The sequence below is a fragment of the Euleptes europaea genome, chromosome 6 (assembly GCF_029931775.1).
Source record: "Euleptes europaea isolate rEulEur1 chromosome 6, rEulEur1.hap1, whole genome shotgun sequence".
In the NCBI taxonomy this organism is placed as follows: Eukaryota; Metazoa; Chordata; class Lepidosauria; order Squamata; family Sphaerodactylidae; genus Euleptes; species Euleptes europaea.
The window spans coordinates 105,519,003-105,535,049 of record NC_079317.1 but is presented as its reverse complement, the minus strand read 5'-3'; positions in this window follow the sequence as shown (position 1 = coordinate 105,535,049).

The window sequence follows — 16,047 nt, the reverse complement described above, 5'->3', positions numbered from 1 at the left end:
CACGGAAGACACAAATTTTCCACATACATCTCACACTAAAAATAGAAGGCAGTTACATAAAATAACAGCACCATAAACACAAACACTCAAAATACCTGGAAAATTTTCTCATCAACATACCACCTGTTCTCAAACTTCAGGACTGCCATCTCTCCATTTTTATATTATTTACCCAAATAATAATAGTACTCCATTTCTGGAGTTATGTATGTTCACCTCCTCTTGAATTAAGAGCTATACATGAAGGTGACCTCACAGAACAGGTCAGTTCCCCAGCTTTCACTACCCTTCCTCAGAAGGGTATAATGCAATACAGTCCATCTTCCAGATAAGCCATTTTCTTCAGGGGAACTGATCCCGCAAAGATGTTCTCACACAATATCAATGTGAAATAATTTTTTTTAGAAATAAATAGCACACCGGGAATGTCAGTAAGAACAATTTGGGAGGCAAGTAAGGCTTACATGAGAGGCAGAGTCATCGCAATAGTGTCTAAAATTAGAAAAGACAAAACTTTGTTGATTAACAATTTATATGAAGAACGACACCAGTTAGAGGAACATCAAGAATCCAGTAGTAAAGAATATTTAACCAAGATAAGAGACTTGAAACATCAAATTGTAACTGAAACAGAAGAAATGCAGAAAAAAATTGAGATTTGTAAAACAGAAATATTTTGAATATGCAAATAAACCTAGGAGATTGCTAGCTAACACACTTAAAAGGAATCTGAGAAGAGAAGAATTCTAGCTGTATATAAAAACAATCAGCTATCTAATAAAGATGAGGACATTCAAGAAGTATTTAATTCCTTCTATTCTGGACTCTATAAGAAAAACGACTTTTCACAAACTGGTGTGTGTGTGTGTGTGTGTGTGTGTGTGTGTGTGTGTGTGTAAAGCGCCGTCAAGTCGCAGCTGACTTATGGCGACCCCTTTTGGGAGGGGTTTTCAAGGCAAGAGACTAACAGAGGTGGTTTGCCAATGCCTTCCTCTGCACAGCAACCCTGGTATTCCTTGGCGGTCTCCCATCCAAATACTAATCCATCCAAATACTAACCAGGGCTGACCCTGCTTAGCTTCTGAGATCTGACAAGATCAGGCTAGCCTGGGCCATCCAGGTCAGGGCAAACTGATACTGACTCATATATAGACTCAGCCAATCTAATGAGATTTACTGAAGAAGATCGTCAAATGCGTAATCAGAGAATTTCTATGCAAGAAATGACAGACACACTTAGAAGGCTAAAATCAGATAAAGTTCCAGGACCGGACGGACTAACAGTGAGCTACTACAAGGCTTTAGATCAGTGGTTCTCAACCTGGGGGTCGGGACCCCCAAGGGGGTCACGAAGTGTTTTCTGGGGGGTTGCCGCCACTGTCCTGGGACAGCCCCCATCCCGGGCTGTCCAGGACTAACCCAGATGCCCTGTAACCCTGATCCATCCGCGAGGGCAGGGAGGTGAGGAACTGGCCGACCGACAGCCAGAAGGAGCTGGGCTGCACACCAGCTGTAGCCCCGCTGCCCAGCTGAGAGGTGGGCGGGCCAGGCCTGGGCGCGGTCGCACCTGTGCCGGGCGGATGATGAGGCAGGATGTGTGGGAGGCCGAGGAAGCTCCCCTGGCTCGGCCAGTTCAGGTCTCGGAGGAGAAGAGGGCGGTCCCCCTTGAGGCCGCTACAGCCACGTTGTTTTTACTTTTAGCCGTGCTCAGGTGGGGCGGGAGCTTCAGCCTGGAATCCAAGTGCGCATGTCTGTAGCGTGGCTTCGCTTTTCTGCCCCGAGTCATCAGTTCCGCTCTGCCCTGAGTCATCAGTTCCGCTCTGGCAAGGCCAAGGGGGAGAGAGTCGAGGTGCATGCGCAGTTTGGGATTTCCCCCTCGAGCATGCAGGTTTGGTGAGGCGCAGAAGGAGCGGTGACTGGTGGAGGGGAGAAAAAGGCATGAAAAGTCCGAGTGGGATAAGCAGCCCTCGGCTCTTTCCTGGCCCTTTGCTCTCGTGAGGTGATTAAACGGAGCTCCGCTTTGAGGGATAACTGCAGTTCTGTGCACAAGCAGTGTCCCAGTCACAAGAGAGGGGGTTTCCTCGAGAGAGCCCCGGCCTGCTTGGAAGAGTTTTTGGGGAGAGAGGGGAGGACAAGGAATGCAGTGCATGCTCAGAGGCACTCTTTCCTCCATGCCAGGAAAGGTTGCCGCGCCACACAGTCACAGCCGCTGCGCAACAGGTGGTAGTACCGTTTGCTTGTTTGTTTTAAACTTTAAAATTTAAGGTAATTATATATATGGATACCCTGGACTGCCAAAAAAACAAATGTGTTTTCTTTATCCTATTGAAAATGTCATTCATGCAAATTTATGCAAATGTGATGAGGGTCGCAGGTTACTTGGCATTGTAAAAGAGGGTCGCTACTCGAAAAAGGTTGAGAACCACTGCTTTAGATCAACTGTTGATGCTGCATTTTAAAAAAAGTCTTTAATGGTCTTCTAATTGATGGTAATATTCCAAAATCTTGGTAAGAAGCTCATATAACTTTAATTCCAAAAGAGAATCAAGATGGTAATTACCCTCAATCTTATAGGCTGATTTCATTACTGAATGTAGATTACAATCAAGCAATCTTTATTAAAAACAGTCATAGACCAGAACCGCTCTTCACAATTTACCATTAAAACCCTGAATGTAGATTACAAGATTTTTGCGTCAGTTTTAACAGAAAGATTAAAAAGGTGCATTACAAAAATAATTAACCCAGACCAAACAGGCTTCATACCTAAGAGACAATTGAAAGACAATGTCAGAGTTGTTTTGCGTGCCATTAATTACATAAAGACAACCAAAAAGCAAGCCGCAATAGTCTTTCTGGATGAGAGAAGGTATATGATAATGTTTCGTGGAACTTCCTATTCAAGATACTACAGAATTTAAATTGTGGTCAACGATTTATAACAGCAATCAAGGCTATATATACTTCCCAAAGGGCAAGATTATTATTTAACATAACTCTTTCAGACAACTTTAAAATTGAAAAAGGTACCAGACCAGGATGCCTGTTATCTCCATTGTTGCTCAATTTAGCTATGGACGTTTTGGCAAATAAGATAAGAGCTGATCCTGCAATTAAGGGACTGAAATATGAAGATCAAGAGTACAAGATAAGAAGTTATGCATATGATGTGATGCTGATTTGCCAAGGCCCAAGGAGTTCGCTTCAGGTGATCAAGTCTCAAATTGACAATTTTTGTTATTTTTCCAGATATAAATGCAATAAACAAAAAACGTCCCAGAAGATGAGAAACAAGAAATGTTAAATATTCTTCAATGTGCATTTGTAAAAAAAAGTCTGAAATATCTTGGAATCCATATTCCATCAGAAGGAAATATGCTATTTGAGATGAATTATAAAGTTTTGTGGGGCAAAATAGAACAAGATTTAGATAGATGGAATAGACTACAATTATCGTGGCTGGGTCGGATCGCAACTATTAAGATTAACGTACTTCCTAAACTAAATTTTCTATTTCAGACACTTCCAATTTATATAAAACCATAAATTATCAGAATGTGGCAACAAAGATAAATAATTTTATTTGGAAAGGGAAGAAACTAAGAATCAGATTTAAAGTTCTACAAGACGAGAAAAAAAGAGGTGGTCTTGCGTTGCCAAACATTAAACTCTATTATCAGGCAGTTTCTTTAGTATCATTAACAGAAGAGATAATTAATCCTGAAGACAGGAAGATTAGACTGAAAAAAGTGGCCATGGAACAAGGTTTTCACTCTCTCTTGAGGAGAAAGAAAGATACTAAGATCAAAGAATCCATTGGATATGATGGGAACACTAGAGAACATCTTATGAAGTTATGGGACTCACTAAAGAGAGTGTTTAGTCCCTCTCCACCAACATTTATGTCGCCAATGGAAGCGTATTTGGATTTTTCTACCAAGAAAAATAATGACTACGTTATTTATCAAGATTTGCTGACAAGAAATGGCAAAATAAAAACACTACAAAAAATTTAAAAGGAAAATATAAACATTTCTTGGTTTGTGTACCATCAACTTATTCATTACCTGAGAAAGGACTGTTATGGAAAATGTAATATGAGAAAGCCAATGGAGTTTGAACAAATAATAAAGTCACAAGACCACCTGCTGGCCAGATTGTATCAACTTTTATTGTCACATGAAACAGCATCAGAACAAGTAAAAACTTGCATTATTAAATGGATGCAAAACTTTGGCGAGATGATTCGATGGAGACCTGGGAATGCATGTGAAATACTGAAATAAAATTCTCTTCTTCACAGATTATAAGAGAAAATTGGTACAAGGTGATTTACAGATGGTATCTTTCACCAAAGGACCTTCAGAAGTTGTTAAAAACGAACCAAGCTAACTGTAGGAAATGTTTTGAAATAGAAGGGACATTTTATCTTCAATGGTGGACTTGTAAGAAAAGTCAGCAATATTGGAAGGCCATACATAAAGAAATTAAAGATATGTTACAAGTAAACTTTGAATTAAATCCAAAATATATCCAAAACTTTGAATTAAATCCAAAATATACCTTCCCAAGTGAGCTCAATACACAAAGAACTTTTTCAATATGCAACCACTGCTGCCAGAACCTTATATGCGACATATTGGAAATCTTCTACTTCTCCAGATATGGTCAAATGGATCAATAAACTATTTGAGTACATTTCGATGTCAAAGCTAACACACCTGATGAAAAACTATCAAGCAGATGAGTTTAACATGAAATGGCAACCACTATATGATAAATACTTATGTGTTTCAAGTTCCTTGACTTTTTTGCGAGTATAGAGGCCGAGCCCCAAGACAATACCTAGCTCTAAAAGATTGTTGCTTTAGATTATTGATATGATAAAGAGTACATATAAACTGTAATAGTAAATACTTGATTATTAACCACTTATTAGTGCTCCCACTAACTATTCAATGTATTCAATATGTAATTTAAAGATCTAGAAATTAATAATCAATATAGGACTTTAATAGTGCAAGTCTAAAGTTAAAATTGAAGCTAGATGTATCTATTTAGAATTATATTGAAGCTTGGACATCAACGCTGTTTTCTATTTGACTTTTTCTCCTTTTTCCCCGTTTTCTTTTTCTGTATCCTATTATAAAAAATATTTTAAAAACAAGATAATGGATCAACAGCTAAAAAGTTACCTCTCCTTTTATTTGGATGCTTGTGCAAATCCGGAATGTTAGGCATAACAATTTAATTATGAAAAATTATAATAAACAGAACTACATAGTTCTCTTACAATAAAATCATCAATTCCCATGGTCCTATTGATAAAAATGGGATTGACTTCTGAGCAGACCTGTTTAGGATTTCTCCTTAATAGCACAATCCTAAAATAAAACTGCTTAGGATAGCGTAAGCCCTCTGTTGGCAGAACTCAGGGATATGCCAGTGTACCACGCTACAATGCCAGCATTAACTTGAAGCATAATGATACACAGGAAAAAACATGTCCAAGTACTAAGACTCCCATTCAGAAGAAGAGCTGGCTTTTATATGCTGACTTTCTCTACCTCTTAAGGGAGAATCAAACCAGCTTACAATCACCTTCCCTTCCCCTCCCCACAACAGACACCCTGTGAGGTAGGTGGGGCTGAGAGAGTGTGCCTGGCCCAAGGTCACCCAGTTGGCTTCATGTGTAGGAGTGGGGAAACAAATCCAGTTCACCAAATCCAGTTCACTCATGTGGAGGAGTGGGGAATCAAACCCGGTTCTTCAGATCAGATTCCACCGCTCCAAACCACCACTGTTAACCACTACACCACACTGGCTTTAATTCAATGCAAGTAAAAAACAAAGAACTAATTTAATTTAATACAAACAACGTTGGAGTAAAAAACCAATATCACACACACACACACACAAACTGGAGTTTAGGGTGGCATTTCAGGTTGACATAGATGAGCAAGGAAGCTGGGGGGGGGAGAGAGAAGGATTAGACAATCAATGGGAAGGAACATGTGACTTTGCTTCCTAAGTCTATGTGAATCCCCTTTCATATTTATATAAATTTGTTGAAGACAAAAATGGCAGCAAAAAAATATGTGATTTGATTTCTCTTTCTAAATGTTTATAACAACAGGATAAGGTAGCAGAGGTACTGAATATAGAAGGGCTTTTAGAAATTGCATTTCAGGTACAACGTGGATGGGGATAAATTCATTTCAGATATTGTGTGGGGCCAGGGAGGCAGATTAGCCATCAAAGCCAACATGGTACAGGAGAGGAGGGGAAAAAAACTTTATCATAATCTGAAATGTTCACATCAAAAGTGTTTTATAATGGGATGGATCCAACCAGCTTTTCCACTGCCAAAAAAGGGAGGAGGGAGTTCCCTATGACTACCAAAAAAGGATATGCTGGGGCTCAGGTAAACTACATGCGCAAAAGACATGTGGGACACACTATAGTAAGAAGGGGAATTACATACAATTGAGGGAAAACACTGATTGGATCCATCCCATTATATTCGTAACCAATTTTGCAAGTTAGTGGACATTTATTGGTACTAGTGACTGACTCTACGAATGAAGACAGTTAGCAACTGGTATACTATTGCTACTACACAAAGCCACAGTTGCACAGGGTAATTTTCAGGGATCAAATGTCCTCATTTAATTTGTACTCACCTCATGATAATTTTAGTGTAAGTATACCCCACAACAAGAATAGCACTTTTAAGGTGGATTTTCAGAGCAAAACTATGGATGTTGACAAGTTGGAGCATGTCCAGAGGAGGGCAACCAGAATGGTCAAAGATCTGGAATCCATGTCCTATGAGGAGAGACTTAGGAAGTTGGGTTTGTTTAGTTTGGAGAAGAGTAGGTTGAGGGGAGACATGATAGCCATGTTTAAATATCTGGAAGGATGTCATGTTGATGAGGGAAAGCTTGTTCTCTGTTGCTCCAGAGACTAGGACACGGAGTAATGGATTTACACTAATAAAAAGTGGTTCCACCTAAACATTAGGAAGAACTTTCTGACGGTGAGGGCTGTTCGATGGTGGAATGTGCTGCCTTGGAGGGTGGTGAAGTCCTGGTCTTTGTAGGTCTTTAAGCAGAGGCTGGATGGCCATCTGTCGGGAGTACTTTGATTGTGGGATCCTGCATGGTGGGGGGAGGGTTGGAGTCACTGGGGATGTGGGGGGGAGGTAGTTGTTAGTTTCCTGCATTGTGCAGGGGGTTGGACTAGATGACCCTGGTGGTCCCTTCCAACTCTATGATTCTATGAATATGAAGAAATGCATTTCAAATCCTTTTAAAAACAGTTCTGATTGGGGGGAAACATGTATATTAGGCATCCTGTTTGACTCCGTAAACAAATAGCTGGAAATATGAATATGAAATTTGAAGAGGAAACTGTCATCATACAAGAATAAAAAATGGTTAACTGACTGATAAAACAAAATGTATTCCTTTACTGTTTTCGCTTTAATGTTTTGTGTAGCTTTTTTTGGGGAGGGGGCAAAAGCCTTCACCTAGTGAGCTATAGGATGTGAGTTCTCTCACACACACACACATACCTGGTGCATCTCAAGATTTTGTGATCTGGCTTGATCCCTCAGAATTGGCAGCTGGTTCCTACAGAAGCTTGAAGTCAGCGTGCTATTTAGTTATACTCATATGCTCCCATTTAGCAAACTGCTACAGGGTCTTCAATAAAGACGCACTACTCCCTTGTCATTAACGACTTCCCTATTACATTCAGTGGAGTCAGTGTCCTCTCTACTGAAGTTAATGAAGGACCTCTTCCTCTTTCACATTGGAGATGGACCTTAGTTCAGAGCAATATTTTGGAAGAATAAATTGTTCTCAGGTATTAACACAAAATGTGAGTACTGTTGAAGACTACAACAGCATGGCACTTTTGGAATATTTCTGAATGCAATGAAAAATCCTACAAGGTAAGCATTCTAGCTGATAACAAACAGTCAGCCAGATTTAATGAAAATGAATTAACCTTGAATTTCTTACATAACAATTACTTAGAAATCACTGTCTGACAGTTCGGACTTTCTCACATAAAATTCAGGTTTGCACATTAAGCATCTGACAGGCCATACAAGACTGGTGAGCTGCATTTGACTTGGCGGGTCAAAAACTGTGCCTTCTTTATTATGGAGATTAGTCCACTGAAGAGATTATGTAGGACTTTTGGTCCCTGCCTATTCTGTATAAAAAGTAAACAGTATGGCACCTGCAACACACTCACATAGACAAAACTGACAACATTACACAGGAATCTCAGATGAGCCAATCCTAGAGAACAGCATTTCCATATTCTATGCTAGACAGGACTCCTGTGCCTTTAAAATAAGTGAAAGAAGAGGTGTAGCAGTAGGTTCTTTAATGAGAAAAAGCATATACATGGAGCTTCTCTCTGCCTTACCACTTTTAAAAGCATTAGTCTGTTAGTTAGTGTAGAATCTGGAAGCTTTGATAGATTATTAGCTCACCATTGTCTTAACCCAATGACTTCTTGCTTTGTCTCAACATGAATTATCTGCTGGACTCAGGCCATTTCTTAATCACAGTGAGATCTCAGCTTTAAGAATTTTAATTTTAAAACATGACAACAACTGAGGCTCACAATTTTTTAAACAATCCTTCCAAAAATACAAAAGACTAGGGAATATTTTTTCCAGTTTGCATGGGCTTCACAGCTTCTGTAAAATACAGCTCACATTGTAAAATCTGTGAAAGCACTATGAGAAAATTCCACAGCATCACATAAAATACTGCAATACAGCATCAAAACTGAGAAAATAACGGTTTAGATTCAATCCTGAAGCCCAGTCCTCTGACAGCAGACTTCAGCCACAAGTGGAATGGCAATTATTGTTTGCTCTGCTCATCACATGTACTTTTAATGTGAAACTTACGATGGTTAGAATATACATTTGGTTTGAAAATGGCTCATATCTTTCCTGCATTAACAAGTTATTCATTACAGATTAAGAGACATTCCTAACATCTCAAGAAAATATCAAGCTGGGAAAACAGGAGCATGGTTGTGTGTGTGTAAAGTGCTGTCAAGTCGCAGCCGACTTATGGCAACTCCTTATGGGGTTTTCAAGGCAAGAGACTAACAGAGGTGGTTTGCCAGTGCCTTCCTCTGTATAGCAACCCTGGACTTCCTTGGTTGTCTCCCATCCAAATACTAACCAGGGCTGACCCTGCTTAGCTTCTGAGATCTGATGAGATCAGGCTAGCCTGGGCCATCCAGGTCAGGGCCCTGCATTACCCTTCACAGCAGGGTTATCTAGAGAACCTGCAGTTTTTAGGATCAAGTTATACAGCAAGATTATTATTAATTAGTCAACAAAGAGTCTGCCTAGTAAACATCGGGATGTGACGTCACCTCATGGGTCAGTAATGACCCGGTGTTGCACAGGGGACTACCTTTACCTATCTGCTTTTGTAAACTATGCTATTCATAGTATCTGAAGAAGTGAGCTGTGCCTCATGAAAGCTCATACCCTGCCAGAAATTTTGTTAGTCTTTAAGGTAACTACGGGTCTTTAAGGTAACTACGGGTAACAACCGACCCATCAGCTTGACTTCTATACCAGGAAAAGTGTTTGAACAAATAATCGAACAGTCCGTCCTTGAGCATTTAGAAAGGATGGATCTGATCACTAAGAGCCAGCATGGGTTTCTCAAGAATAAGTCATGTCAGACTAATCTTATCTCCTTTTTTGAGAAAGTTACTACCTTACTGGATCATGGGAATGCTGTAGACATAGTTTATCTAGATTTCAGTAAGGCTTTTGATAAGTTTCCACATAGTATTCTAGTTGACAAATTGGGAAAATGTGGGTTAAATCCTATTATTGTTAGATGGATCTGCAACTGGTTGACAGATTGTACCCAAAGAGTGCTAGTTAATGGTTCCTCGTCCACTTGGAGAGAAGTGACTAGTGGAGTTCCTCAGGGATCTGTGCTGGCCCTGTGTTGTTCAACATCTTTATAAATGATTTGGATGAAGGAATAGAGGGGATGCTTATTAAATTTGCAGATGATACTAAATTGGGAGGGGTAGCAAATACGGTAGAAGACAGAGCCAAGATGCAGGATGATCTTGACAGGCTGGAGAAATGGACTAGAACTAATAAAATGAAACGGTTTGGCGGCATGAGTTGGAAGAAGAATGCCGTCAACTTCGCTTTGAGAAGGAAGAGATGGCAGAAAGGATGGATGCCATGCAAACCTTGACACAAGAGATGTGGCGCGAATTGGGTGACCTACGGCGGCAGCAGCCTCAGCAGCCTCCGGCGGTTCTGGGAGGCCAACCGGTTCAGCCACAGCCGCCGCTGCCGGGGGCGCCGGGTCCAGCGCTCCCACCTCGGCGTGAGCTGAAGGTGATGTTTGATGGGTCGAGCGACCTTTTGTCCTATTTCCTGATCCAAGTGGATGTGTTCATGCGTGAACAGGGGGCAACCTTCCCCTCGGACGAGAGCCGGGTTCAATACGTTGCTTCGCTGCTTCGGGGGAAGGGGCGGCATGGATGGTGCAACAGTACGAACTGCACTCTCGTGTGTTGAGAAGACTGGATGACTTTATGGTGGCCCTCCGTAATCGGTTTGAAGACCTGCATCGGGGGGAACGGGCCAAGACGGCTCTTCTGAAACTGCGCCAAGGGACTAAATCTGTGGTGCAGTATGCCAGCAAATTCCAGTTGCTTTCAAGTAAGATTCTGGACTGGAGTGAAGCCACCCGAGTGCAGTATTTTCAGGAAGGGCTCAATCCTGAATTGCAACACTGGGCTTTCATGCAAGGGAATCCTCCGGACGTGGAGGGATGGGTGCGGCATGCAGCCGACATCGAAAACCATAGGCAATTGTTGCAGCTCTCGAAGCAGCGCACTGCACGGGAAACCAAGCCCCGTGGAGACAGGCCTAGCGCCCCAAAAGATTTTTGCTCCGGGTTTGGAGGGGGTCCGTCTATGGCAGAACGGAATAAACATTTTCAGAGTGGTGCCTGTCTCGTTTGCGGAGGCTTGGGACATTTTGCCGCACGTTGCCCATCCCGGGTCGAGAAACCGGCCCCAACCCAGTTGGCGGCTGTGGAAACGGAGAAGGCACGCGCCGAGGGACAGGCCCACCGCAGAAGCGCCCCGCTGGGACAATGGGGGACACCTATCGCTCTGCAGCTTCAACCAGGAAAAGACCTGCCAAAAGCTTCCGGCTCATTGGAGCCGCGAATTACAAATCAAGCTACCAGTTCATTGGAACCGCGGAGTACAAATCATGCCTCCTCCTCCAGTGAGGAGGACGAGTGGAACCCGCCGGCAAAAAACGCTATCGGTCTGCTGTAAAGGGGGCTCCACAGCAGACCGCCCCAGACTTTGAGAAGGGAGCTCCGGTGATGGTAAGCGATCATGAGGACAATGTTTACATTGAGGTCTCCACTGCGTTACCCAGAGGGGGACCCATGTTGCGAGTACCGGCCCTAGTTGACTCCGGCTGTGCTCGGACCCTATGAATGAGGAGACGGCACATACGTTACGGGTGAAGAGGGTGGAATTGCCAGAACCCATTCAGTTTGCCCAGATGGACGGTAGTGACTTTAAGGGGGGGGTCACTCACAGAACAGCCCGAGTTGCCTTGGGAGTTGGGGAGCATTGGGAACAGCTCCATTTTACTATAGCCCCCTCTGTCAAATATCCCATTGTACTGGGAATGAACTGGTTACATGGTCATAGTTCTTCCATAGACTGGAAAGCTCGGACTATCACCTTTTCGCAAGCTCATTGTGATCGACACAGGAGGGAAGTAGCGTTCAAAGAACAAGCGGCCGCGTTGCAAGAGCAGCCGCTAGCCGAGGCTCCACCGCCTCGGCTCCCCAGAGTATGCGCAGTTTGCTGATGTATTCGATGTATGTGAGTGTGATGAATTGCCCCCCCCCCCCATCGGGCCACTGACTGTGCAATTGAAGTGGTAGGGGAGGGCAAACTCTCCAAAGGGAAGATTTATCCTATGAGCCCCAAAGAAAAGGTGGTATTGAGAGACTATTTGGACACCAATTTGGCAAGGGGATTTATACGTCCATCCTCCGCCCCTCACTCGGCACCCGCTTTCTTTGTAAAGAAAAAGACTGGTGATTTGCGACTCTGCATAGATTTTCGCAGACTCAATGCGGTCACCCAGACTAATGCCTACCCCCTTCCTCTCATTCCAGATCTTCTCACTCAGTTGAAGAAAGGCCGCATTTTTACTAAACTTGATTTAGTGGAAGCTTACCATCATATTAGGATCAGAGAAGGGGATGAACACAAGACAGCCTTCTCAAGTTGTTTTGGAATGTTTGAATATCTGGTCATGCCATTCGGAGTGTCTTTATGCAAATGATTAATGAGGTGTTACATGACCTACTGTTCCAAGGAGTGATCGCTTATTTAGATGATATTTTAATATACACTAAAACCATGGAGGAACATGTGGCCCTGGTGAAAGAAGTGTTACGTCGTTTGCGTGCCCACAGGTTGTACGCCAAGGTTTCCAAATGTGACTTTCATCAGTCTTCTATTACATTTCTGGGATATATAGTGTCACATCAGGGACTTGCCATGGACCCTGAGAAGGTCCGAGCGGTAGTGGAGTGGGAAGTCCCCACTACCCGCAAACAATTGCAGCAGTTTCTCGGCTTCGCTAATTTCTACCGCAATTTCATTCATGACTTTGCACAAATCGCCTTGCCTCTGACTTCGCTATTACGTACGAAAGGCAAGGGACCTGCAGCTACGTTGCCATCCGCCAAGTTACTGTGGGATTCTAATTGTCAACAAGCGTTTGACACGTTAAAACAAATGTTCACATCTGAACCAGTGTTGAAACACCCGGATTGTGAAAAACCTTTCGTGGTGCAGGTGGACGCTTCAGATGTAGCCATGTAGCACTTCTCCAGAGAGACGAGGATGGCCAGTTACAGCCATGTGCTTATTTTTCTAAAAAATTCTCTCAAGCAGAACTAAATTGGGCTATTTGGGAAAAAGAAGCCACCGCAGTGAAACATGGCCTCTCGATTTGGAGAAATTTTTTAGAAGGGGTTGACGTACCTTTTGAGGTTTGGACCGATCACAAGAACCTAGAGGCACTAAAAGGATCTAGAAAGCTATCCGCCAAACAGGTTCGCTGGGCACAGTTCTTTGCCAAGTTTCGATTTGTGTTAAAACATGTTCCGGGGAAAGAAAACTGCCTAGCTGATGCACTATCTCGACTTCCTCAGTATCACAGTCTAATCGACCGCCCGGTGGATTCCTTATTCACCCCGGAGCAATGGGGGGAGGTAGCGGGGTTGGCTGTGCTCACTCGTGCTCAGAGCCGAGTGGGGAAGTCTGACTTGGCAAATGGACTCCCGGAAGCGTTTCGCGCGAGGGTGGCCGAAGCCGCGCGCCAGGAGGAAGAGTCAAAAGCTTCCTCAAACTCTTTCTCGCCAGGGGAATTGTGGTTTCATGGGGTGAAACTGTATGTTCCAGAAGTTGTTTGGAGGGAAGTGTTGGAAATGGCTCATGGGGCAAAAACCGCAGGACATTTTGGGTTTGTCAAATCCTTACATTTATTGAGGGGTCAATTTTGGTGGCCAGGTATGCGAGTGGATGTGGACCTTTTCGTGCGCAGTTGCCCCACCTGCGCAACTTCTAAAAGACTTATGGGGAAATCCCCAGGACTCCTCAAACCCTTGGAAGTCCCTGGGAAGTCATTGCTATGGACTTTATTACAGATCTTCCCCCCAGCAGGGGGAAGACGGTGTTGTGGGTAGTAATGGACTTATTTTCCTAAACAAGTGCATTTTATTCCTTGTTCGGGATTACCAACGGCCCAAAAGCTGGCACGTCTGTTTGTTACACACGTGACGAAATATCATTCCTTCCCATGCAAAATAATTTCCGACAGGGGCCCACAGTTTGTGGCTAAGTTTTGGAAAGCGTTTTTAAAACTCATGGGGGTGGAACAAGGTTTGTCTTCGGCACACCATCCCCAGACGGATGGGCAAACAGAACGTGTGAATGCTGTGTTGGAATGCTATTTACGCTGTTAGGTAAATTATCACCAGGATGACTGGGTGAATCTGTTACCTTTTGCTGAATATGCTTACAATAATGCCCCTCATTGTTTTCAAACCCTTTGTGGCAGCTCCCCAGTTCCACCCAGAACCTAAGCCCGAAGAACCAACGGTAGTGGGCGGGGAGGTCCATTTAGAAGTGTCTAAAATCCTGGATTCCAAGTTGAAAAAAGGAAAGTTGTTCTATTTGATACGGTGGAAGCGTTTAGGACCTGCACATGATGAGTGGGTGGCAGCGCCTCATGTCGCAGCTCCTCGTCTAGTCCAACAATTCTATGATGAGTACCCCCAAACACCTTGCCTTGTCACGGACCTGGGAGGGGGATCTTAAGGGGGGCAGAATGTCAGAGTCCTGCCTGGGATCTGACATGGTTTTGTTCTATTATCAAATGTCAGAGTCCTGACTGGGGTCTGACCTGGTTCTAATGCCTTGTGTCGCCTTGTTTCTATTCACGTGTATTTTAGTTGTGTCAGGCCTTTCAGTACCGGATCTTGACATGAGTTAGGCCTATTGCTGGTCAAGTCATTCTTTGGTTTTCCAGTACTGTGCAAGCAGCTCACCCTCCCATCCTCCCTCCATGCTTCGACCTTGAGCCTCTAGCGGGCCTCTCTGTATTATGGCTGGGGTCCTCCCCTCCTTCCTGCCTGGCACGGTTGTCTTTTGATTCCCAGGCCGCTATGCCTTGCATCTGGGATAGTGTTATGCTTAAAGTTATGCTTTGTAGTTATGCTCGCCATTAGCAGCTTTGATCCCGTGTGGACTGCTCATGCTGTGTACCTTCAAGCCTCTCAATAAACATTTACCTGCTTCTGAATTACCTGTCTGAGCAAGTGACTTATTGGGACTGCTGAGAACAGCTGAAGAACCTCACAATTACATGAATATATGCACGGTGGTTTACCTTGTATTTTGTTATAAACATTAAGGTTTTTCCTCTTAAGTAGTAAGAATATATGCATCAAATATAATAAGTGGTTGCGAACTGAATGATTCCTTAACCAGTGTTGCATAACCTTTCTGTTTGGTACGCTCCTGTTGCTTGTATTTCACACAACCTCCAGGTAGTAGCTGGAGATCTCTCGCTATTACAGCTGATCTCCAGCCAATAGAAATCAGTTCACCTGGAGAAAATGGCCGCTTTGGCAATTGGAGTATATGGCATTGAAGTCCCTCCCCAAACCCCGCCCTCCTCAGGCTCCACCCCAAAAACCTCCCGCCGGTGGTGAAGAGAGACCTGGCAACCCTTCAGGGTGCATAGCAAACTTGCGGTGGGATGGTGGTGCATGACTCCCTCATAAACTTGCTTGGACACCACAAGTGCAGAGTTCAAACTTTTTTTATTAACGAGAATTGTTTGCATAAAAGAGCCTTTCCTTTGACCTCCAGCAGGGAGTTCCCTCACTCCCTTCACTTTCTTTCCCTCAAGTGTGGACAGTTCCTTCACTCCTGCCCCTAACTTTCCTTCACCCACTCCTGGCTTTGCCACTTTGCCTTCTTTAATGTCTTTCCTGACATCCAGACCCACACCTGGAGTTAATCCAACACCTGGCGTAGCCCTAAAGCAGGGGTGGGGAACCTCCGGCCCGCAGGCCGGATCCGGCCCATGAGATCATTTTGTCCAGCCCCCGGCCCGCCTGCCGAGGCCGGGAGCTCCACGGAGCTAGCTGTCGCTAGCCAGGCCCTCATCTCAGCACTTCGGGCTTCACTGGGAAGCTGGAGAGTGTGCACACAAAGCTGAAGGTTGATTGGGTGATTGTGGGGGCATTTCCTCCAAGTCTCCCTGCTTCCTGTTCCTTGCGAGAGAGAGAGAGAAAACATGTGCCTGGCCAGCTCTCTCGGCAGCCCAACTTTGTTTCCTTGGCCCCCTCCCCTTCGCCCGTGCCCTACCGGCTTTTTCCAGGTGAGTGAGTGGCTTACCTCGAGTTCTTG